Source organism: Phocoena sinus, chromosome 16 (genome assembly GCF_008692025.1).
Source record: "Phocoena sinus isolate mPhoSin1 chromosome 16, mPhoSin1.pri, whole genome shotgun sequence".
NCBI classification, from domain to species: domain Eukaryota; kingdom Metazoa; phylum Chordata; class Mammalia; order Artiodactyla; family Phocoenidae; genus Phocoena; species Phocoena sinus.
The window spans coordinates 53,025,926-53,052,021 of NC_045778.1; the positions used below are offsets into that span (position 1 = coordinate 53,025,926).

Genomic DNA, 26,096 nt, shown 5'->3' on the forward strand with positions numbered 1-26,096 from the left:
TATATGGAGAGGGCTATTTCCTAGGTCTCTGTCCACAGCAGAGATTCATCCTGGTGCTTGGAGAAGTCACAATGATCTGAATATGTGGAACAGTGGGCCTAGCACCATAAAGGACTTCTGAGATGGCTCCGCTTATGCAATGGCCTTGTTCCTTTGTTCATCACACACAGGGACAGTGAGGAGGAAGAGGGAGAAACTATGATGAGAATGACCCAGCCTCTACTTTCAAGGAAGCAAGTACAGGCCATAAGAGCCATACAAGGTAAAAACTGATGAAAAGTTATGTCTGCTTGTGAAGGAAGTTAAGAGGAGAGATAAGGGACAGCTGCAGGGCACAAGTGAAAGAATGCCAAACTGATTCACTTTGTTATAAAGCAGAAACTAACACACCATTGTAAAGCAATTATACTCCAATAAAGATGTTTAAAAAAAGAATGCCAACCTACATGCTGGCTCTACCAAGAATGGCCTCAGGCAAGTTGCTATTCCTCTCTGAGCCTATTTCCATGCCTGTAAAATGAGAAGGCTGGCCATAGGTGATCAGAGTTCCTCTCCAGCACTGATATTCCACAGCTCTCTGATTTTAAGGATACCTGCAGTGGGGGTCATGAACAGGTGGAGAACAGAATAGAAAGGCAGACAGGAGGAGTACAAACGATCGGAAAATCTTAATTACGATGATCACTATCGCTCTATGAAAATACTCACTGTACCTTCTAAAGCTACAGTTGTCAAGTGTGGCCAGACTTACAGGTAGGTTTCTGGCCCATTAATCTTAATACCAGAACAACATGCACAGTGTACTTGGAGCAGGCCATTTGCTTATGAAGACACATTAAGGGCAGGGCCTTCCTCCCACAGTGCTGAGACCCTTCCTCATCCTAATGAAGGCCAGAGTTCAAACTCCCTGGTTTGCAAATGAGCAGAGAGACTCGGAGAGCCTGAATGACCCCCCAAGTCACACAGCTTGGACGGGCAGAACCAGGGGGGAAGCCCAGATTGGCTGACTCCCCACCTGCTGATAAATGCAGATGAGATAACTGTGCGGGAGCCCTGCAAAGCTTGGACACTTAGAAACTCCACGCAGATGCACCTAACTGGTCCAAAAGGATGGGGGAGGATTCTGTAAAAGGGGAGCCAAGAGCAGCCTCCCCTTCCTCCACCACCTTGACAAGCAGGTTCATCACCAGCTCTGGGGGTTGGTATCTACCTAATACCCCGTTACATGTACACGTTCCCATCTTTAAGCAATGCAGGTGGTGGCCTGTACTCTAGAACTGAGTACAGGCCTGTACTCCAGGTCCTGGGGTGCAACTGAAATCCTATGTAAAGACCCAACCACTTTCTAAATGCATATCCACAGGGAAGTCATTAAACATCTCAGGGCTTCAGTTTCCTCATTTGTAGAATAGGGATAACAACACTCCACACCTCATAGGGTTATGAGGAAGATTAAAAGAGGTAATACATGTAAGTGCTTAGCACGATGCCTACAACATAAATGTTATTATCACTGCACTTTTTCTGGGGAAGAGTCCAGACACCTGGGATGCACGGGCTCGGCTGCAGTGCCAGAAGCCCTCCTCCTGCACCCTGATGGGCCCGGATAGAGTGCGTTTATTCCTGAATGTGTGGCAATTGGAGCTGGGATCTGGTTCTGTCCTTTTTAATTTCCCACTGTTAGGGTGGGGTCTTAAGGGATCCAAGGAGGCATTTCTCAGCCACAGAAATGCCTATTTAGTGCCTCCAGTGCAATTCACCAGAGTTCTTTTTCTCCTGCTCTCCAGCAGAGAAAGCCTCAAACCCCTTCCTTCTGGAACAGTGAGGATGCTAGAGGAGGTGCTTCCCTGCCCACAGGATGACCTCAGTTCCATTCCAAGGATAGCATGTGGAACGTGGTCTACGTTAACTTTTATTGGGTCATAGATCCCTTTGAGAATCTAATGAAAACTTTGTGGATTCTTCCCCTACTGGGGAACTGTGAAGAGAGAATCAACTAATTCCAGGTACACAACAAGGTGATGTGTTGGGATGTGAAGAAGATCCAAAGCTGAGGTCTTGGTCTGTAAAGAAAGGATTAAAGAGGAAAGAGATTAAAGGAAGGTGTAAGAGATGGGAAGCAACTCAAGTCCTGGCTTTGCTGTTCTTTGGCCTCATGACCTTGGAAAAATTACTCAACCTCTGAGTCTCAGCTTCCCCATCAGTAAAATGCGGGGGCTAATTAACAGTCCTTGCTTCACAGAGGAAGAATTATGAGGGTCAAATGAGATCATCTGTGTAGACATTTAACATGTATCCGGTACACCTTAAGCACGAACTCAACCGATAACCAACTATTATTACCACGATGACGATGATGAAGGATGAGGCAGAAAAAGGTTAGCACAGCCATGAAGCCTTACTGTACTACTGGTTTTGTGGTTTTTTAGATGTTGCATTTAAAAACAAAATCAAGGCAGGTTTGTTGGGGAGAAATACCAGTACCAGAGGGAATACAGGGTCTTGAGCCCAAAATACAGAAGAGCTCTAACTGCAGAACCCCAACCTTGGGTCCTCAGCTCAGAAAGTCCCACCTTAGGTAGCAATGAAGGTGGAGAACATAGATGAGTGCCTAACGAAGGGCCAACTCAAATATCACATGTCTCTACTCTCAGCTGGAACAGCATCAACTCCATAAAGCAACCCAGTAACTCTCCAATAGGCAGTTAGTCTTTGACTGATCAACAATGGAGGAATTACTATTTAACAAATACAATGTTGGGTTAGATGAAATCTTTCAAAGCAAGGGGCATTTAGAAGAAAAATAAATACATATAAAAATAAAAGAGGCATTTCTGATGGTAAAAAAGACTGGCAGTAACAGTTCCCATGGCAGCCCTGGCTCCCAACATCCCTACGTTCCAATCTGTTATCCCCTCCTGTATCCTCCACCTTGTTACCTCATTGGCAGATTAAGAATAAGTTTGGAAGCAGCCATGCTTTCCCAAATAATTTCCTCTAATATAAAAATAATACATGTTCGTCATATAAAGCTGGGAAAACAAAGGAAATCTCAAAGGAAATGATAATCCAACCATGTTGATTTATTGCTGCCAGTTGCTCTAAGTCAAATAATTTTTATTTATTTAAAGAATTATGTCACATGGCTTTCCTAAAATGGCCAGCATTTCTGAAGATTCAGTAAAAGCAGTAAGAATCAAGAAAAGTTTAGAACTGGTTGACAAAAGGGAGACAAGTGCACGCGCACACACGCACACACACGTGTGCAGGGCTTGCCTCTCAGAGGCCTCTTGAACTCACAATACAGGATGGTCACTATGGCCACCCCTGAGCTAAGAAATTTAAACTTAGAGGATCAAAAAAGAACTCCACCCATTAAAACAATGCTGTTTAAGTATCAAAAAGTCTAGCATTTCAAAAGAGTGTTTTAAGTACACATTTTAAAAAACCCAAAGCCTATGATGTGTTCCTTGGCACGAATCTGGGTCAGTTCCTGGTGGGGCTCCAGGGTAGAATTTCAAAAGAGATGTAATTATTCCCCATGTCACTGATACCATTCTATCAGATGCAAATAAATCAAAATCATAACGATAAAGAAAAACAAAACTGAACCTCTCTGGCAACACACTCGGTGCCTAGAAAACATGAGTTTTTACCAGCATCTTTTATGGCTGCCTCTTAAAACCATGTTCGATACCACTTAGGCCAGAAAAACAGGAAGAATAATTTGTTGACTAGTTTCAAGGCTGTCCTCATCTGTTTAGTGGAGGGGCATCCCAGACAAGGATGTCCGTTCAGCAGGAAAGAACTTTTCAAGAGATGAGCACCCATCACTGGAAAAGGGTGGCTCCTTCAGTGAGAGTCACACTGCCGGACGTATGCAGGCAGAGTTATACAAACCATGTGGCTTCCAAGGTCCCTCACAACTTTAAAATTCAGCCTTCGTTTCAGAAGGTGCTGCCCTGTTGCCTTCCCTCATTCCTCATTAACGAGAAAGATGGCAAGATCACTGGCATGAGTTCCAGTGAAGTCTTCTCCAGAACTCAGAAGGGCCACAGATAGAGGCAAAGGGCAAGAGATGGGAGTCACTCCTGAGCCTGGAGGACACAGGTAAGCCCAGAAGCATGTCCTCTAGGAATGGACAAAGAATTCAGAGGTGTCTGTGGGTGGCTCTGGAAACAAAGTGGAATGCTGAGACTCGGAGTAGAGTCCACATGCCCTATCCTGAGACTGGACTGCAGCAGGAAAAGGTGGCACTTTTAGTATTTAATACAGATCCCTCTGGGTCCCCAAGACACAGGCAGCTCTGCCACTTTCCCACAAACCCTGGACATCACCGGTCAAATATAAGCAGAAGCCATCTCCTTAAGAGTGTCCTGGAGCTGAGAGGTCAAGAAAGGGGCCTCCTAGGACCCCCAAGATAACCAAGTCCAGCAAACAATGGCCTGCAATTAACTAGGACAGTGTACTTTTTCTACATTCTACGATAGAGGCAAAGGACAACAAAATAAGTTGACATTTAGGTCCCGAAAAACCATATCCAGAAGACGTCCTAATTCAATCCAGCTTCTAACGGGCCCTTGGTTATGGTTGGTCCACAGAGCTAGTAACAACACACAGTCTAATTCAAACCTACAGCTTAGAATTTTGGACAGACTTTAAAGTCTTATTGGCAAGATCACAAAAGACCAAAAGATGTGCATGTTATTCCACGTAGGGACCCCCATGTCCCTCTAGGATAAGGCATGACGCTCCTGACTTCTGCAGAAGACAGGATTTTTCTTCCTCCAAAGATAAGGGGGTTGGGGCACAGCGCATGGGGAGGGGGAGGAGAGCAAAATCCTCAGGAGGAGCCAATAGATAGTACCCCAGAGTAGCAAAACATGCAAGCTATTGAAAAACGTGTAAGTAAACACCAAAAGAATCAGCTATGATTTTTAAGTGACTGCCACAGGGGATGGCAGGTAGGGGGAGGGGAGGCAGGAGAGGGTGTTCCTGGAGAACTGTTTGATTCTTGAAACTATATGCATGTGTAAATTTGATAAAAACTAAAAATTGGAGCAGATGGAGTTCGGAAAAACGATATACACACTGTGGATGCTGCTGCCGCCACCCCTCCCCCCAGCAACCTGCATGGAAGCGAAGTTGCCCAGGCTTGTTGGGGCAACCTTCTTAACACGAACGCTGGTGCGACACATGAACCATGGTTCCCACTCTGCTGCGAGCAGATGGCATGCCAGTTAGCTCTGGAAGCTCGACTGCCAGCAGAGCCAGCTGTTTTCTTTTTCCTTTGCAAGTCCAGAAAAGTTTATTGGTGTTGTTACCTTTTCAGAACATTGTCAATAATTAGCCTTACTACATAACTCTCTGCAGTATGGACTAGCATTCTGGGAAAGTCGAGAAAATTTCCCCAACGTTGCTGATTTCATACAGCATTACATTCAGTCTTCACGTCTCCAGAGGCTCCTCTTGGCTGTGAGAACTTCTCATACTTCCCTCATTTTTGATGACCTCGACAATGTTGAGGAGTACTGCCCTGTTCTAAAGCCTCAGAGTCTTCTGCTTCAGCTGGGAGACAGGGAAAGAGACAGTGGAGAAGCCACTTCACATTCATAAAAACCCCAGCTTAGAGGAGCTGTCCATCCTTTTGTATTTCTGGTATGGAGCGATGGAGATCTCCTCTAGCACCCAGTGCTAAGGCAACATTTCCAATTTGAATATTCCATTGGTCAGGCTGCTGCAGGCGGCCCAGCTTTAGGAAGACCAGCTGGGTGGCTGAAAAAGTCTTGGTGTTCCAGCCGGGTGTCAGGCCTGTGCCTCTGAGGTGGGAGAACAGAGTTCAAGTCATTGATATTTCGTGGGGCCAGGAGGTCTCTGGTGGACCAAACAGCAAAAGCTCTCTCAGAGATCTCCATCTCAATGATAAGACCCAGCTGCACTCAACGATCAGGAAGCTACAGTGCTGGACACCCTATGCCAAACAACTAGCAAGAAAGGAACACAACCCCACCCATTAGCAGAGGCTGCCTAAAATCATAAGGTCACACACACCCCAAAATACACCACCAGACGGAGTCCTGCCCACCAGAAGGACAAGATCCAGCCTCATCCACCAGAACACAGGCACCAGTCCTCTCCACCAGGAAGCCTACACAACCCACTGAACCAACCTCACCACAAGGGGCAGACACCAAAAACAACGGGAACTACGAACGTGCAGCCTGCAGAAAGGAGACCTCAAACACAGTAAGTTAAGCAAAATGAGAAGACAAAGAAATACACAGCAGATGAAGTAGCAAAGTAAAAACCCACCAGACCAAACAAATGAAGAGGAAATAGGCAGTTTACCTGAAAAAGAATTCAGATTAATGATAGTAAAGTGATCCAAAATCTCGGAAACAGAATGGAGAAAACACAAGAAACGTTTAACAAGGACCTAGAAGAACTAAAGGGCAAACAAACAATGCTGAACAACACAATAAATGAAATTTAAAATTCTCTAGAAGAAATCAATAGCAGAATAGCTGAGGCAGAAGAATGGATAAGTGACCTGGAAGATAAAATAGTGGAAATAACTATTCTGCACAGCAGAATAAAGAAAAAAGAATGAAGAGAACTGAGGACAGTCTCAGAGACCTCTGGGACAACATTAAATGCACCAACATTTGAATTAAAGGGGTCCCAGAAGAAGAAGAGAAAAAGAAAGGGACTGAGAAAATATCTGAAGAGATTATAGTTGAAAACTTCCCTAATATGGGAAAAGAAATAGTCAAGTCCAAGAAGCGCAGAGTCCCATACAGGATAAGTCCAAGGAGAAACAGGCCAAGACACATATTAACTAAACTATCAAAAATTAAAGACAAAGAAAAAATATTAAAAGCAGCAAGGGAAAAACAACAAATAACAGACAAGGGAATCCCCATAAGGTTAACAGCTGATCTTTCAGCAGAAACTCTGCAAGCCAGAAGGGTGTGGCAGGACATACTTAAACTGATGAATAGGGAAAACCTATAACCAAGGTTACTCTACCCAGCAAGGATGTCATTAAGATTTGATGGAGAAATTAAAACCTTTACAGACAAACAAAAGCTAAGAGAATTCAGCACCACCAAACCAGCTTTACAACAAATGCTAAAGGAACTTCTCTAGGCAGGAAACACAAGAGAAGGAAAAAATCTACAATAAAAAACCCAAAACAATTAAGAAAATGGGAATAGGAGCACACATACCCATAACTACCTTAAATGTAAATGCTCCAACCAAAAGGCATAGACTAGCTGAATGGATACAAAAACAAGACACATATATATGCTGTCTACAAGAGACCAACTTCAGACCTAGGGACACATACAGACTGAAAGTGAGGGGATGGAAAAAGATATTCCATGCAACTGGAAATCAAAAGAAAGCTGGAGTAGCAATTCCTATATCAGACAAAAAGGACTTTAAAATAAAGACTATTACAAGAGACAAAGAAGGACACTACATAATGATCAAGGGATCAATCCAACAAAAAGATATAACAATTGTAAATAATTATGCACCCAACATAGGAGCACCTCAATACATAAGGCAAATACTAACAGCCATAAAAGGGGAAATCGACAGTAACACAATCATAGTAGGGGACGTTAACACCCCATTTCACCAATGGACAGATCAACCAAAATGAAAATAAATAAGGAAACACAAGCTTTAAATGATACATTAAACAAGATGGACTTAATTGATATTTACAGGACATTCCATCCAAAAACAATAGAATACACATTCTTCTCAAGTGCTCATGGAACATTCTCCAGGATAGATCATATCTCGGGTCACAAATCAAGCCTTGGTAAATTTAAGAAAACTGAAATCGTATCAAGTATCTTTTCCAACCACAGTGCTATGAGAGTAGGTATCAATTACAGGAATAAATCTGTAAAAAATACAAGCACCTGGAGGCTAAACAATACACTACTAAATAACCAAGAGATCACTGAAGAAATCAAAGAGGAAATCAAAAAATACCTAGAAACAAATAACAATGAAAATATAACGACCCAAAACTTATGGGATGCAGAAGCAGTTCTAAGAGGGAGGTTTATAGCAATATAATCCTACCTCATGAAACAAGAAACATCTCAAATAAACAACCTAACCTTACATCTAAAGCAATTAGAGAAAGAAAAAAAAAAAAAACCCAAAGTTAGCAGAAGGAAAGAAATCATAAAGATCAGATCAGAAATAAATGAAAAAGAAATGAAGGAAACAATAGCTAAGATCAGTAAAACTAAAAGATGGACTTCCCTGGTGGCGCAGTGGTTAAGAATCCGCTTACCAATGCAGGGGACACAGGTTCCAGCCCTGGTCCGGGAAGATCCCACATGCTGCGGAGCAACTAAGCCTGTGCACCACAACTACTGAGCCTGCGCTCTAGAGCCCGTAAGTCACAACTAGTGAAGCCCACACACCTAGAGCCCATGCTCCACAACAAGAGAAGCCACCACAATGAGAAACCTGCACACCGCAACGAAGAGTAGCCCCTGCTCACCGCAACTACAGAAAGCCTGCACACAGCAATGAAGACTCAACACAGCCAAAAGTAAATTAAAAAAAAAAAAAAAATCTTCCAACAAACAAAAGCCCAGGACCAGATGGTTTCACAGGCGAATTCTATCAAACATTTAGAGAAGAGCTAACATCTATCCTTCTCAAACTCTTACAAAATATAGCAGAGGGAGGAACACTCCCAAACTCATTCTATGAGGCCACCATCACCCTGATACCAAAACCAGACAAAGATGTCACAAAAAAAGAAAACTACTGACCAACATCACTGATGAACGTAGATGCAAAAATCCTCAACAAAATACTAGCAAACAGAATCCAACAGCACATGAAAAGGATCACACACCACGATCTGGTGGGGTTTAACCCAGGAATGCGAGAATTCTTCAATATACGCAAATCAATGTAATAAACCATATTAACAAACTGAAGGAGAAAAACCATATGATCATATCGATAGATGCAGAAAAAGCTTTTGACAAAATTCAACACCCATTTATGATAAAAACTCTCCAGAAGGTAGGCATAGAGGAAACTTACCTCAACACAATAAAGGCCATATATGACAAACCCACAGCCAACACTGTTCTCAATGGTGAAAAACTAAAACCATTTCCACTAAGATCAGGAAAAAGACAAGGTTGCCCACTCTCACCACTATTATTCAACATACTTTTGGAATTTTTAGCCACAGCAATCAGAGAAAAAAAGGAAATAAAAGGAATCCAAATCGGAAAAGAAGAAATAAAATTGTCACTGTATGCAGATGACATGATATTATACAGAGAGAATTCCAAAGATGCTACCAGAAAACTACTAGAGCTAATCAATGAATTTGGTAAACTAGCAGGATATAAAATTAATGCACAGAAATCTCCTGCATTCCTATACACTAATGTTGAAAAACCTGAAAGAGAAATTAAGGAAACACCCCCATTTACCACTGCAACAAAAAGAATAAAATACCTAGGAATAAACCTACCTAAGGAGACAAAAGACCTGTATGCAGAAAACTATAAGACACTGATGAAAGAAATTAAAGATGATATAAACAGATGGAGTGATACACCATGTTCTTAGATTGGAAGAATCAACACTGTGAAAATGACTATACTACCCAAAGCAATCTACAGATTCAATGCAATCCTTATCAAACTACCAATGGCATTTTTCACAGTACTAGAACAAAAAATTTCACAATTTGTATGGAAACACAAAAGACCATGAGCAGCCAAAGCAATCTTGATAAAGAAAAACAGAGCTGGAGGAATCAGGCTCCCTGACTTCAGACTATACTACAAAGCTACAGTAATCAAGACAGTATGGTACTGGCACAAAAACAGAAATATAGATCAATGGAACAGGATAGAAAGCCCAGAGATAAACCCACGTACATATGGTCATCTTATTTTTGATAAAGGAGACAAGAATATACAATGGAGAAAAGACAGTCTCTTTAATAAGTGGTGCTGGGAAAACTGGACAGCTACATGTAAAAGAATGAAATTAGAGCACTCCCTAACACCATACACAAAAATAAACTCAAAGTGGATCAAAGACCTAAATTTAAGGCCAGACACTATAAAACTCTTAGAAGAAAGAAAACATAGGCAGAACACTCTATGACATAAATCACAGCAAGGTTCTTTTGACCCACCTCCTGGAGAAATGGAAATAAAAACAAAAATAAACAAATGGGACCTAATGAAACTTCAAAGCTTTTGCACAGCAAAGGAAACCATAAACAAGACAAAAAGACAACTCTCAGAATGGGAGAAAATATTTGCAAACGAATCAAGTGACAAGGGATTAATCTCCAAATTATACAGGCAACTCATGTAGCCCAATATCAAAAAAACAAACAACCCAATCCAAAAATGGGCAGAAGATCTAAATAGATACTTCTCCAAAGAAGATATACAGATTGCCAACAAACACATGAAAGAATGCTCAACATCACTAATCATTAGAGAAATGCAAATCAAAACTACAGTCAGGTATCACCTCACACCAGTCAGAATGGCCATCATGAAAAAATCGACAAACAATAAATGCTGGAGAGGGTGTGGAGAAAAGGTAACCCTCTTGAACTGTTGGAGGGAATGTAAATTGATACAGCCACTATGGAGAACAGTATGGAAGTTCCTTAAAAAACTAAAAATAGAACTACCATACGACCCAGCAATCCCACTACTGGGCATATACCCTCAGAAAACCATCATTCAGAAAGAGTCATGTGGGGTTTCCCTAGTGGCACAGTGGTTGAGAGTCCACCTGCCGATGCAGGGGACATGGGTTTGTGCCCCGGTCTGGGAAGACCCCACATGCTGCAGAACAGCTAGGCCCGTGAGCCATGGCCACTGAGCCTGCGCGTCCAGAGCCTGTGCTCCTCAACGGGAGAGGCCACAACAGTGAGAGGCCTGCGTACCACCAAAAAAAAAAGAGTCACGTACCACAATGTTCATTGCAGCTCTACTTACAATAGCCAGGACATGGAAGCAACCTAAGTGTCCATCGACAGATGAATGGATAAAGAAGATGTGGCACATATATACAACGGAATATTACTCAGCCATAAAAAGAAACGAAATTGAGTTATTTGTAGCGAGGTAGACGGACCTAGAGACTGTCATACAGAGTGAATTAAGTCAGAAAGAGAAAAACAAATACCGTATGCTAACACATACATATGGAATCTTAAAAAAAAAAAAAAAGGTTCTGAAGAACGTTTTTCTTCAGGACAGGAATAAAGACAAAGATGCAGACGTAGAGAATGGACTTGGGGACACAGAGAGGCGGAAGGGTAAGCTGGGACGAAGTGAGAGAGTGGCATGGACATATATACACTACCAAATGTAAAATAGCTAGTGGGAAGCAGCTGCATAGCACAGGGAGATCAGCTCTGTGCTTTTGTCCACCAAGAGGGATGGGATAGGGAGGGTGGGAGGGAGACGCAAGAGGGAGGAGATATGCAGATATGTGTTTATGTATAGCTGATTCAGTTTGTTATACAGCAGAAACTAACACACCATTATAAAGCAATTATACTCCAATAAAGATGTTAAAAAAACACAAAACTACAAATTGTAAAAAGAAGAAAAGAGGGAACAGGGCTAGGATACCTTGGATGTATGTATTTTATTTCCCAACTTAAAATAAATAGTTATAAAATCATCATCCAGAGAGAATCACTGGATGATTTGGAGGTAGTTTCTTTTTATATATGTGTATATGTATACATACATGTATCAATAAGAAGAATTTTTTTTAACTCTTTGGAGTCATCCAATGACCATAAGGTTTCTGTTTGATTTTGGAGGAATATTTTATTCATTAAAGTATTAAATAACTTGGGCCTTCGCTTCCTATATCATCAGTCAATATCAAGCTTTTCTATATATTAGGATAGGCATGCCAGGTTGTCATATTTTGACTACATGGTGTATTTACAAAGAAAAAAATACTTTTTGGATAGGGTATTGTGATTTTCAGTATTCTTAGACATCAAATTGCAGCAGTGGGGTGGAAGCCTTACTGGAAATTGGTTTCACCTCAAATTATGTTTTCTGACTCTCTCCCTGTTTGCCTTGTTTCTTCCCATGCATGTCTTGGCTTCTCTCTCCCAACCCACCTTTCACTAGCTCTCCTCCCCACTCCACCCCACTTTCTTGTTTCATCCTCTCACACCTATACTTTTCCCCTGACACCCTCAACCTGATGGAATATGGAACTGAAATCATATTCTTATTACTTTTTGCATTTGCACAATAGAATGGTCTTTAAGTTTAAAACAGGAACACAGGGCTTTCCTGGTGGCACAGTGGTTGAGAGTCCGCCTGCCGATGCAGGGGACACGGGTTCGTGCCCCGGTCCGGGAAGATCTCACATGCCGCGGAGCGGCTGGGCCCGTGAGCCATGGCCACTTAGCCTGCGCGTCCGGAGCCTGTGCTCCGCAACGGGAGAGGCCACAACAGTGAGAGGCCTGCGTACCGGAAAAAAAAAACAAAAAAACAAAAAAAACACAAAGTATTCCATTCATCCATTTTCTAAGGTCCCCGTACCTCTTTTTTTTTTTAAAGAAAACAAAACAAAACAAGGTAGCTGTAGCCCCAGGGCGCATGGCCTGACTAGGAAACCCTCAGAAATAAGAGCTCTGACCCCTGCCTGGAAAAGCCAGTATAGACGTAGAAGAGGCCTTGTGTGGGCAAGGGGATGGTTTCCCAGAGAGGCCAGGGAGGAGGACTGAAGTCAAAGCCAACTCACACTTCCCCTGGGGACCTGCAGGAGGAAGGGTCATGGCTGCAGCCCAGCACTGCCTCCAGTGGGGGCATCAGTAGATCCAGAAGGCAAACCTATAACTATCAGGGCATCGAGCTAAAACACCACCTACTCCTCCATCCCTCTGAGAAGGACCTGCCTCTTTTTCTCATCATCCAAATGTCTTGTCTTTTTTCCCCTGCAAGAGCTTCTTCTGAAATCAGGTTACTCCCCACCCCCATCCTATACCTATAGGACTTTTGTAACCCAGATGTTGGATACATCTTAAAAGAACTTTCTGGGTCCCGATCACTCTTTGAAATATAAGTTCTCTCTTCCAGCCCTCAGAGATCCGCATACTTCCCATGGCTGACTTCCACAGCTCCAAGTGTCTGATAAAAAAATATTTGACCAGGACAGGCCTAGGCACAATCCTAGGTCTGCCACAGAGGCTTCCCAGACAGAAAATACAAATCTGAGCTGGTAATCCAGCCAGCAGTGAATCCAATTGAGGCCTTATCACCCAGCCCTCACTTCCCGTTTTAGCTTTAGGCTCCTAATGGGATCCTTCCCCTTAGATGCTTCCCTGAGATCACACATGGGTCATGTACCCAATAGATACAGTATCTACTGCACTTCCCTGAGTTCATGTCAAGAAAGGAGTATATTCCGTTTGACAGGCTTGCACAACTCATACTGGTTCTTAATCACTGGTGCATTCTTCTTGGTAGCAGTACCAAGCCATTTTCCTTATGAAGATACATGAAAAAAATTTTAAAGGAAGAAAAGAGCGTAAATGAGGGAGCTCTGCCTTTCCCAAGTATCTCCTGAAGAAAGTCATGCAACTGCTCCGTTTCTGAGAAATAAACCAGTAAATTCCCATACAGTAAGTTTTCTGCAAATGTTATAGGAAACTGGGGGAGGGGGTGTGGAGGGGCGACTAAAACGGGCAGTTCAGTTCTCAAAGAGCAGCAAGGTAAGTTTTTATACAGTGACAAATGTTCCTTTTGGACTGGCTTCAAACCTGTGTGTGGGCCGATTCTCTGAAATAAACAAAATTCTCTTGTATAACAGAGGTTATGAGGTGACTAAGAGGGTGAGGATTCTGGTGGAAAAGAATTCACCCCCAAATCACCTTTAACTAGGATCAGTTCTTCTGCCTGCATTGGGTCTTGACTTGGCAAAACCTGACTAGCGACGGACAGCCGTATCAAAGGGTCCATGTAACCCTGGACGGATGGATATATGCCCCAGCTTAAGTCCAAGGACAACCTGACTGGCCCAGCTTTCGAGAGCCCTGAAACGCCCTGATCCACACAGCAAGAGCTGGAATGCCAACCCTGGCTCCAGTCAGATCCCATGCACTGCCAAGGGAGGCATGATGTCCCTAACAGCAGTTGGCCCAACACGTGAGCGGGAGGTGCAGCTGCCGAGCTTTCATGTTTACCAGGAAGAAAGAATGTTGATTTTGCAGATTTTTGATAATGTTTTCACAGCCAGTGTTATTCCCAGCCCATCTGAAAATGCAATCTGAATACCAACCCTTTCCTCATCAGTCTCCTCGAACTTAAATGGTTCCATCGGCCTCAGCCCTGGAAACCCTTCTTTCTCTACTGGCCACATTTCAGTTTGGCCAAGTGGAGGAGCGGAGGGAAACCAGGATCTCTGCAATGGCAGTTCAGGGTATGGAGAAGAATATTAAATCCAGAGGTGGGGTACTTGGGCTTAAGACCCTGGCAGCACATGGCTGTGAGATCTCTGTGGGCCAGTTAGGCTCTCCAGGAAGGACTCTCACAGCTCTGTCCTTGGGTGTGTGGTTCTACTGAATCGATTCCATGTTCTCGCTTTAAATTGAGTAACCCAAATGCAATAAGCCACAGATTAAAAAGGACTAGAATGAACCGAGAAGTTACTTTAGACTGAGAGCAAAAATGGGCCAAGCACCCAGCAATCTTGCCGGAGGGATCTGGCATGACACCACAGAAGGGATCCAGACTAGAAAGAGCCCTTTACAAAATGCTGAGAGTTTGCCCAGACCCTTTTGAAAACTGGGTTTTTTAGCCGTTTCCTGAATTTTCCTCTCCACAATCTTGAACATTGACTATTATGTGGAAAAAACAAGAAACAAGCAACATTTAAGGGGACAAAAGTATACCCTTGGGAGACACAGGAAGAATGGTGTCTGAAGTAAGGACTTCTTCTCTTCTCCCTCATACACAAAAACTCATACATGCTCAACTAGCCTTATGAGTAATACGCCACCATGGTGGATGCCCAGCTAACTCTGTCATAGCCAGGAGCCTCTGCCAACCACTGATGCAGTGGAAGAGTTGTCTGACCAGCTCCCTTCCTGATGCTGGTCTATTTTGGGTGAAAACCTTGGTCTTCAGTTGCCTTGGGCTCTTTCCTTGGAAGTACTAGTTGATGACGGTAATCCTCAAGGGCCTGTACTAAAAATGACTTTCCAGCTAAGAGACACAGTAGAGATCAAGCCAGTTTTAGACCCTTACTGTCATGGTTTTGAGATCTATGTAAGGATCAAGCAGTGGCCAGCCCAGCCCAACCCAGCCCAGAAACATTATGGTAAACCTATCCCACCATTAGACATCTGTATGCCCAGCACCATGTAGACATCTTAACTTCGAGGACGCTTACAATATAGTTTGAGATAAAAATCAGCCCAGTGACAGCTAGTCAGTCAGCCATATAAAGGAAAAGAAAAATCTTAAAAACCATTTTCAGTCACAAAAAGTTGTGAGAATGGAGCAAATATGGGCTACAAAGGTCACCCAGACCTTGCACTGGGAAATACACTCTAGGTAAAAGACCTCTTTTAGAGGGCAAAACAGATACCCTGAGGTTTTCTTCTCAGAGAAACCAAAGGTCAGGTCATCTGTTGGTCGACAAAGAAAGCAACCATTAAGCAAACCCACTCCCCTTCCAGCCGCACGGCTTTGTCTCTCTCGGGGCTGGAATATAGATTCCAAGGTGGGAGACTCTAAGCGGGAAAGATGACCAAGCAGGGGCTCTGGGGTGGTCAGTGTAAAAGTGGTGCTCACCACATGCTGGCAGACTGAAAAGCAAGTCAAAATCTCTTTAGTTATTTCCCTAAGCATGGTTTTCAGATTCCGGCATCAGAACCCCTAGAATCTCTCTAGACCTGAGAAATCAGGATCTTTGAGGGCATGGCCAGGGAATCTCTGTCTTTAACCCGTTACTCAATGTGACCCCAAAAGTGTGAGAACTACTGCTAGCCTGTTCCGGCCTGTCCTCTTCTGACACGGGGGTAACCAGGAAAAGGCTGGGTGCCTCAATGAGGAAAGAGATTTAAGCAGAAACCACACATGTGAAGAGAGAGAAGAAAGAGGCTGGAACAATCAGTGGGAAATCTCTTAGCGCGAGAGAGAATGTGATGATGAGCCACCCAGCCCAACACGGAGACTCTCCCTCCTCTGCAACCTTGGAAGATCAGAAGAAAGGTGATTTCTTTACAGGAGCCAAAGAGGGCTTGAGTTTGAGTGGATCTGGGCCAGCCCCAAGAATGGAGGAGTTCAGGAATTCCCTGGAGATCCAGTGGTTAGAACTCAGCGATTTCAGTGCCCGGGCCTGGGTTCGATCCCTGGTTGGGGAACTAAGATCCCACAAGCTGCACAGAGCGGCCAAAAAAATAAGTAAATAAAAAATTAAAATAGAAGAATGGAGGAGTTCACCAATGTGGATGGGACTGTCCAAGTTTGGCCCAAAGCCCCCTGCAATAGGTTCCTTCTGCCCCCGGCACCACAGCCCTGAGAAGTGGTGACTACCAAGTCCTAAGGGATTCCAAGGAAACAGTGAAGTGCTTCCACCCAACTCCAGACATCACAGCCACTTGGCCAATGCCCACTTACTCGGTCTGGTTACCACATGGTCCGGAACTGACATCTACACTCACCATCCCCCAAGGGTCAATGGGTTTCACCTGTCTCTCCCTAGGCCTGAGGGAGCGGCAGAGCCAAGCAGCTGCAGATCTGAGTGGTATGAGCGAGGTGGCCGGCAACATCAGCATTATGTGGGAACGTATTAGAAATACAAATCCTTTGGTCCCACTCTAGAGCTACTGAATCAGAAATTCTGGAGGAGGAGCCCAGCAACCTGTAGCTTAATGAGCTCTGAAGGTAATTCTAATCAACAGCTGAAGTTTGAGAACCAGTGTTTTATGCTGTTAATATGAACCATAATGGTAAGTCAACAAAAGTGTGGCATGCATTTACCTAGGCCTACAAAACACTTTCAAATATAATATCTTAGGGATACCCCCTTCTAATCCTAAGGTCCTATCATTCGTTTGAATCTCATAGCAATGCTGAGGTAGATAAAGCAGAATTATTATCCCATCTTATAGGTAGAGAGACTGAGGTTCAGAGAGATGGAGTGACCGACAGAGTTACCCTCACCCAGAGCCATCACTGACAAGCCACTGGAAAGTCACCAAGACTTAACTCTAAATAATTAAGAGTTACCAGCCCAGGACTTCCCTGGTGGCACAGTGGTTAAGAACCTGCCTGCCAATGCAGGGGACACGGTTTCGATCCCTGGTCCGGGAAGATCCCACATGCTGCGGAGCAAGCCCGTGTACCACAACTACTGAGCCTGCGGGCTCTACCGAGCCACAACTGCTGAGCCCACGTGCCTAGAGCCCGTGCTCCACAACAAGAGAAGCCACCGCAATGAGAAGCCCGGGCACCGCAAAGAAGAGTAGCTCCCACTCGCCACAACTAGAAAAAGCCCACACACAGCAACAAAGACCCAGCGCAGCCAAAGGTAAATAAATAAAATAAAGTTGGAAAAAAAGAGTTACCAGCCCATACCAATTTCTTTTTTCCCATGGCCCCCAGGGACACTGCTGGCAGCAGGAATGATATTGACATTCCTTTTTATCCAGCCTATGTTACTTACCTCAAGTGACTATTGCTAAGACTATCCTCCATTAATTCTGGATTTGAACTGAAAAAGCAATTTTAAACCCACTTCAAGACAGATTCACTTAGACTCAATGCTGACCTGACACAGACAACGATCCTCAACTGATAAATGGGCTATGCACCAAGTTCATGTGTAAACTGGAAGGTTGGAACTCAGATTGCATTTTTCCATGGACACAACATGGAGATGGTGGTTGGATCCTCAGATCAAGCCACAAAAGTCCATCTACAGGAGGGAGAGGCAGAAGAGAGCACAGGCAGGTTTGGCAGTGCCAGAAGGTTTAAATCCCAGCTTTCCCAATATTAACCAAAAGGAGACAAAACCCGTCACATGGCCTTTCTGGGCCTCAGTTTCTTCATCCGTAAGACTCACCTGGCAGGGTTCTTTAGAGGATTAAATGACAATGTATGTACAGTGCCTGCCACACAGTAGACATTCAACAAATGCTTGCAGGTTATATTAACTCCCAAAGTAGCAGCCATACTATGTTTCTGCCCTGAAAACTATGCAATTAAAAAAATACATAACATACATTTGGGAATTCCCTGGCGGTCCAGTGGTTAGGACTTGGCACTTTCACTGCTGGGGTCCCGGGTTCAATCCCTGGCCGGGGAACTAAGATCCCGCAAGCCAAGTGGTGTGGTCAAAATTTTAAAAAAAAAAAAAGCATACATTTGAAATTACAGAAGGATTGACTGCAGGAGGATTAACTGCCTCCTCAAAGATCAAAAGATCGAGGGAAAAAGGGAGGGTGGCAGGCTCAGGGGGTGGCAAAGGTCAGGTCACCCATCTCACCCACCTATTCCCCTGGCCTTTTATCAGCTCAACTCAGTCGTCACTTCTCTGGGAACCTTCCTTGGCCTCCCAACTTGGGTCACCTCTCTCTAAAATGTTCCCATGGCCCCAAGGAGTTCTTCATAGCCTTACAATGATTAGAATTTTACCCTTAGAGTCTGTCTTCCCCACAACCCCATAAACTCCATGGAGTCAAGGCCCAGGTTTGTTTCTGCTCCCCAGTATCTTTCCCTGGTACTTGGCCCTGTGCCTGGAACACAGTGGGCCCTCACATATTTGAAGAATGAATCATACTAGGGCAGCTGAGCAGGGATGGGTAAAGGGAAGAGGAGGTTGTGTGCAGCTGGCTGTGCACGTGAACAGACAAGTCACAAGGTCTTGACTCATGGTTACCTGGAGAAGCATACAACTCTTTCTGCCCCAATTAAAAGAAAAAAAAATCAATCTGCCTCTGCCATTATCACTTGGTCAATAAAGGCTGATGATAAAACCCACAAGTTATTAAACCCACAGGCATCCTCCTCCATTGGGTACATATCCCCCAGGGCCTTGGTTTGTTCACAGGGCAAATGCTGAATGAAGTGAAGATCCAGGCAGGTATGGAATTTGTTGCAGCTCTCCCTACCTCAGTACCAGTTAAAGAGGGATGACTGCAGCCTCATCCCAGCTTGAACTCTGAAGGCATGGAAAACGCTGCTGCAACCTGCAGTGTATTCAGTGGCTACATCCTGGAACAGCCGGGGTGATCCTCAAAACCTAACAAGGTAGGCATGGTTCCCACTCTGCAGGTGAGGAAACAGACTGAGGGAGGTCAGGAACACACTCACGATCACATAGTTAATAAGTAGCAGAGCTAGAAATGGAACCCAAATTAGGTTGCAAAATGTGCGCTGTGAGCCATATTCAGCTACCTCTCCCCACACGGGGTATAGGTTTCTCCAGACTGAAGGGTGTACAGGCTTCGGTGAGCCAACGCAACATGGTGTAAAACACACTGCAGAAAGACAACAATTCCGGATTCTTCCACCACTATGTGACCCAGGGTAAGTCACTTCACCTCCCCGGGCCCCAGGGAGGCTGCCTCCCCAGTAATGTAAGAGTGGCCTGGATGGCCATTATGAGAGGAGACCTGCTGAGCACGTAAGAATGTCTTCCAGTCAAAACCTATCAAGAAATCACACCTGCCTGGCCCTTGTCAGGACCCTGCCACGGTGCAGCTCAGCTCTCCCTCACCCAAAGTGAAGGTTAACCAGAGACGCTGCGCTTTCAGGTGGGGAGGGAAGGAATGTTAGGCCACTGACTTTTCTTTTTTTCTTCCTTTCATTATCCACATTTCTATATATTATATGTATAGGACAACAAATTCAGGAACAATGAGAAAGTAATGTATAAAACTTTAAGAAATACAGATTACAAAATAATCATTTAACTTTTTATGCAAATGCTTAAGCATTTTCATGCACTTGTTAAATAAAGCATACATAAGTCAAAATGTTAAATAATTCTAGTTTTTGACTAAATCATCTGAAGAATATGTTGGTGAAAACCCAAAATTGTCTAATAAGGTACGCATGACCTTGTTTATTTAGTATTTATCATAGATGTCAAAATGATCATGGTTAAAGCCAATTTAAGCATTTACTGAACAGACCCCCGAAACTGGCTTGGAATAAACCAAGGATAAGCAACAAGCTAAAGGAGACTGTTTACCATACACTTAATTAACCCAAACCTCCCTTCCTACATCAGGAAATCGAAAAAATACCGTATGCTGTGAAAGAAGCAGGTGTCTATATCCCCAAGCTTTCCTTGGGCTCATGCCACCAGCAGTCTTCTATGCAGCACCAGCTCCCTCTGGGATGTGTTCAACGTACACTCAAGACCAACTGCACAACAGCCTTCAGAGACCAAGGCCATCCATCCAAGCAACAATCTCACCCAAGCGTCAGCCCCTGCTGTACAGAGTGATCTGGAATTTACAGTCTCTTCTACAAAGCCTTACAAGGTCAAAAATGTTCAAGTTGTGTAATTCCAATGATGAAAAGGCTGTGGAACAGCACAGACTAAATGGCCAATATGAATGACACTTCAGAAGACAAAACACAATAGCTGAAAGGCGGAGTCAGCAGTGGGCACAGCGGAAACCAAGGAGCCTGGTGCTGGCCAGGCTTCAGCAGCACGTGAGTCTGTGCTGCCACTGGCCCTGATTAAAGTCACCACCTCCTGCCAGTCCTTGCCAAGGGTTAGCACAGTCACCGCCTCCCCCACCCCCCAGCACCAAAAGAGGAGTCACAAACAGTTGACATCCATTTTGGGAAAGGCTGCTGACCTCTGAGCCATCACCCTCTTTGCAATACCCATACTGACCTTTACACAGGCGGCAAGGCATGGGGACATGGCCAAGGACATTTTCTAAAATGTTCATCAAAATAAAGTCTGAAATATGAGGAACAGAAGGGGGAGTGAAGGAAGGCACAGCCCTCTTCTTTACCACAAGCCTAGATGCACTAACGTCTAACAATGTACACAAAATATTTCAGGGGCAGGAAAGTAGGGAGAAACAAGGGATATACAGCAAGAAGAAAAGAGAAGGAAAAATAAAGAGGAGAATGCTGTTAAAGAGGAAGCTTAGTGTCAATTTGCCACCACCTGACACTGCCTTGATAGCCTTGGTCTTCTCCCCCAGCCCTACTTACCAAGGCTGTTCAAGAGGGATGTGCGATTCCACCACCCCACCCCCATCCGCCGACCAAACAGCAGACATCAAAGGCATAACAAACCTAACCAATCAACTGTATGACGTCAGCACCCAATCTCCTGCAAAATAAGCAAAGCAAACTGACAAATGCTGAGCGGACCCCACCACCAAGTAAGTTACCAGACACGGAGTTTAAAGACATTTTTAGCTTCTAAAATAAGCCTTTAAATGCCTAAATATACTTAGGAAAACCCTTTCCAATTAAATGATAAAATATACCTTGATTTATAAAACAAACATGTTAAGTTATTTAAAAATAAATGAAACATTATGCTCGTGCAGTGCCAGGGCATGAAAACACCACCAGCATTTTGCAATAAATGCTGGGAGGCTTAAGAGACTGCAGTAAGACTGAGGACAGATCTAATCTATTAGATCTAAAGCTATGATTCTACAAATTAGGGAAAGGGTAGTAGGCAGCTAAACGGAGACCAACAGATTTTCACTCTTTGTAAAATGTGTTAAAATGGACATTTCTACAAAAAGATATTGAGTGTTTTTATATATTATACTAACCTGAATATTCCAAATGCCACCTACCCTACTGTTAAAAAGATACAAACACACAAAGGATAGTTCCAGTTCTATCCAGGCCCTGAATCTGATGTACTTACCGCAGATGGGTCCTGCACCAGATGAGATGGAAGAATGTTTATTAAACACCTACTGTGTGCCAGACCGCAGAGCTAAGATTCCCCCTTTTGCTTGACCCCTTGTCTTCCCAGTCCCCAAACAGCCATGACAGGGTAAGAATGGAGGCAGAGGACTGAAGATCACACCATACCTTCAGATACAGCTAATATTTCACAGCAGGCAGAGGTGGATGGCACACAGAGAGAGCTTGGTCCACACAACTGAACAGGTCAGCCCTAATTTACAGATGACTTCTTCATCTTAAGAGGCAGACAAATGGAGACTAGTTAACTCGTTCATCATCCTTTCTCTGGAAGTTTCTGAGCCAGTCTTCCCACCCTTCAGGTCTTCCTAACAGAGGGCAAACCTTACTTTCCTAGTTTTATCTTGTTTCTGGTCACCAATCACACTGAATCTGGAATTCAGCAGGTCCTCAGAGTGGTAGAAAAGGGAAAACTGGGGCTGTCCAGAAAGAAAAGTATGAAGTCACATCACTAACTTTAAGACAAGTTTCCAGGCCCTCAAAGCTCAGAGCCAGGTCCCAGTGTGGTCATAGGTCAGAGAGAGACAGGAAGGGGGGAGGAAGCTTTTCCACGGTCCCAAGATCCAACCCACAGGGGCCTCCTTTTCTCCCTTTTCTTCTTCCCAGCTCCTAATTATTCCCTTTTTTTGTTTGTCTAGTCAATCAACACATATTTCTTGAGCCCTTACTTAACATATGCATGTTTTCCATTTTAACACAGCTTTTTTTTTTTTTTTTTTGCTGTACACGGGCCTCTCACTGCTGTGGCCTCTCCCGTTGCGGAGCACAGGCTCCGGACGCTCAGGCCAAGCGGCCATGGCTCACGGGCCCAGCCGCTCTGCGGCATGTGGGATCTTCCCAGACCGGGGCACGAACCCGTGTCCCCTGCATCGGCAGGCGGACTCTCAACCACTGCGCCACCAGGGAAGCCCTAACACAGCTTTTATTGATGTATACAGAGCACGTGACATTTCATGAAGTCCGCCCCTGGGGGATCTTGTAAAAAGTCTTTTGTAAAAAAGTGACCTCTGAAGTGAAATTCTGCCGAATACTATTTTATGTTGTTCAACCACAACTACTAGCACCCCACTCCCTACCAACTTCACGTCAATACACAGGTTCATGGGTGCAAAGCACTGATAATGAGAGCAGGGCCAGTTTTTTCTGCACGACCACATATAGGACACACCTGAGGGGCTGACAATCAACTAATAAGAGTAGCCACGATGTATCAACACCTGTTCATAGGTCGGGTATTAGACCAGTGCTTAAGTACCTGGTTCAATCCTTACAAATGTTGAGGTCAATTTTATCATCCCAATTTAATGATGAAAAGCTGAGCTCAAAGACCTTGCCTACAGTTTCACGACAAGTAAGAGGCAAAGCCAAAATCTGGACCCAGGAAAGTCCAACAACCCTTCTCCTCTTCCTGGTGGTAGAGTTGAATCAGACAGGACTCAATGTCTAGAGGACTTGTGGCAGGGCCCTCCCCAGTTGCAGGTGCCCCTCCCTTCTGTGTATGGATCTGGTCAGTGGAAATCAATGCTGGGGGTGGGAAAATCTACGTGCCAGAAATATCACAGGGAACGACAGCAGTAAATACCTATTTGCTTTTCATGATTTTTAAGTGAGGGAAGCGGGAAGGGAGAAGCCTGCATGTAAACATTCTCTGTGCCCCCAGTGACGTCACTTACCTCCCCAACCATTATCTCAAGCTTTGGCGCTGGAACATTCTGAAAGTAACTTGCTACGTAAGACCTCAGCACAGAAAAGCAAGGTCTGACCTTGTATTAGTAGCTTCTCTACTTCAACCTCAGGTACCACCAATGGAAATGACAGGGCTGCATGAACACTGCCAGCCTGGCTCCGAGCTCCTGATTCTGCAGCAGGCCTGCAGCCAAGTTCTGCTAACCCTGAGTCGCTGAAGACCCGGCACATGTGTGTGGTGTTAAGAAAAATACTAACAAGAGGCAATGTACTCCCATTTGGGAAACAGAGAAAATAAAACCACACTCACCAACATTCCTACTGTGGTTTTATTTGGGGACATTTCCTTGCAGTTTTTTTCATGTATATTTAGCACATGATTATGACTGTGGCTTATATACAATTCCATTTTCTTTTCCTCCAGCTACTACTTCTGCTTACTTATCAAGGGTCATCTGTCCTGTGGAGCCTTTCCTAGCCACCTCCTTGTCCAGATGAAGCTGACCCCTTTTCTTCCTGATGCTTCCACTACCCGCTGAACACACTTGAACCACGCTCCTCTAAAAATTTTACTCATTAGCTTAGGCGTCAGGCTCCCCCTGTAAACCATAGCCGTTCCAAGCAGTCCGATTGTAAGCTTTGATTATTTTTCACATAGTTGGCAGTAACAACACCAACATGTTAACAGGGGCTGAGCTGGAGTGTCGTGCCATGACTGATTTGTTTTAGCATTCCGTCCACTTTTTGATGCGGCTCCAAATTTTCTTTAGAGAACGTATAATTTCTTTCATGCGTATTTAACTGACTATAAAAGTTTCTTAGGACTGCAATTGATCAACTTCAAAATCACAAAAGGAGAAAGGGGCCCGATGGCATGAGACAGGGGCAAATGTCCCGATTTTTTTTTTTTTGGCTGTACGCGGGCCTCTCACTGTTGTGGCCTCTCCCGTTGCGGAGCACAGGCTCCAGACGCGCAGGCTCAGCGGCCATGGCTCACGGGCCCAGCCGCTCCGTGGCATGTGGGATCTTCCCGGACCAGGGCACGAACCCGCGTCCCCTGCATCGGCAGGCGGACTCTCAACCACTGCGCCACCAGGGAAGCCCTGTCCCGATTTTAAAGTAGGAAAGTTGGTGATCCTGACATCTACAAATAAAAAGCCCTGATAGGGCTTCCCCAGTGGCGCCGTGGTTAAGAATCTGCCTGCCGATGCAGGGGACACGGGTTCGAGCCCTGGTCTGGGAGGATCCCACATGCCACGGAGCAACTAAGCCCGTGCACCACAACGACTGAGCCTGTGCTCTAGAACCCGCAAGCCGCAACTACTGAGCCCACATGCCACAACTTCTGAAGCCTGTGCACCTGGAGCCTGTGGTCTGCAACAAGAGAAGCCACTTCAATGAGAAGCCTGCACACCCACAACTAGAGAAAGCCCGCGCACAGCAATGAAGACCCAACGCAGCCAAAAATTTAAAATTTATATATAAATTTTAAAAGCCCTCATAACTACAAACAATGATTCCTGGCAAAAGTAGAGAACAAATGGTTTGGGGACATTTAGAAAGGAATGAACATGGGGAAGAGGCAATGTGAGTCCACGACGACCAAGCTGTGCCAAAAAGCAACCAGTTGTTCCTTGTTGTGATTACCAAGTTCGTAGACCAGGTGAAATGCGAGAGCTATCACGTATCTTGACTTCAGCAAAGCATCTTTAAAAACTCTTGTGATTCACTTCTAGATAAGTTAGTGAAATAGCCAAGCAGCTTGTGCAAGGCTATGCCCATCTAGCCAGCTAAACAACTACCTCTACAGAATGTACATCACTCCCTCTTTGGGCCATCACTGTACTTTGTACACAGCCCTCTCACGGCACTTACTACACCTGACTGAGCTCCTGGTCTATCTTCCTATTAGCCCAGGGGTCAGCACTAGTGTCTCCAGTGGCTTGATGACGAGCTAGAGAAAGGTTACCGACAGCCCAACACAGTGTTCGATTCTTCGCCACACCCTGTCCAATGTCTTCTCAACAATGACTTGACAAAAGACAGACTCAGGAGGCAGGCTCACCAACTCCCCAGACGGCACAAAACGGCAAAGAGGAGCTAACGTTATAGCCGGCAGAATCAAGATTCAAACGGTCCCGACAGCCCAGCATTCTGGGCCAAAAACAAAGCCTGTTGTGCAAGGACAGGCTGGGCGGGGGCAGTTCGAAACTTCCTCAAGTCCATGAGACCTGCCCTGGCAACCATCTACGTGAAACAGAGCTAGGTGCAGTCTCTGACCGCAGGGTTCATCGGAGCTCACAGCGCCAAGAGTAAGGCAATCTTAAATGGCATTAAAAGTAGGACAGGGTCCAGTTCATGGAAGAAAACGGTAATACTCCCACTCTGTCCCACAATGGTCAGGCCACG

General features: G+C 44.5%; 1 protein-coding gene across 23 annotated transcripts in view; it reads right to left on the reverse strand.

The window, feature by feature from the left end:
* The window catches only part of SORBS1 (sorbin and SH3 domain containing 1), a 242,855-nt gene that overhangs the window by 184,464 nt on the left and 32,295 nt on the right, over positions 1 to 26,096 (reverse strand). The window contains exon 1 of one of the 23 annotated variants that reach the window (XR_004346124.1): positions 20,333 to 20,543. The exons of 17 other annotated variants lie outside the window; for them this stretch is intronic. The gene's annotated coding sequence lies outside the window, so the exon portion shown is untranslated. Of the gene's footprint in view, positions 1 to 20,332; positions 20,547 to 26,096 lie in introns of those variants that run through there. 5 more of the 23 variants (XM_032607688.1, XM_032607701.1, XM_032607704.1 and 2 more) reach the window with 5 other exon arrangements.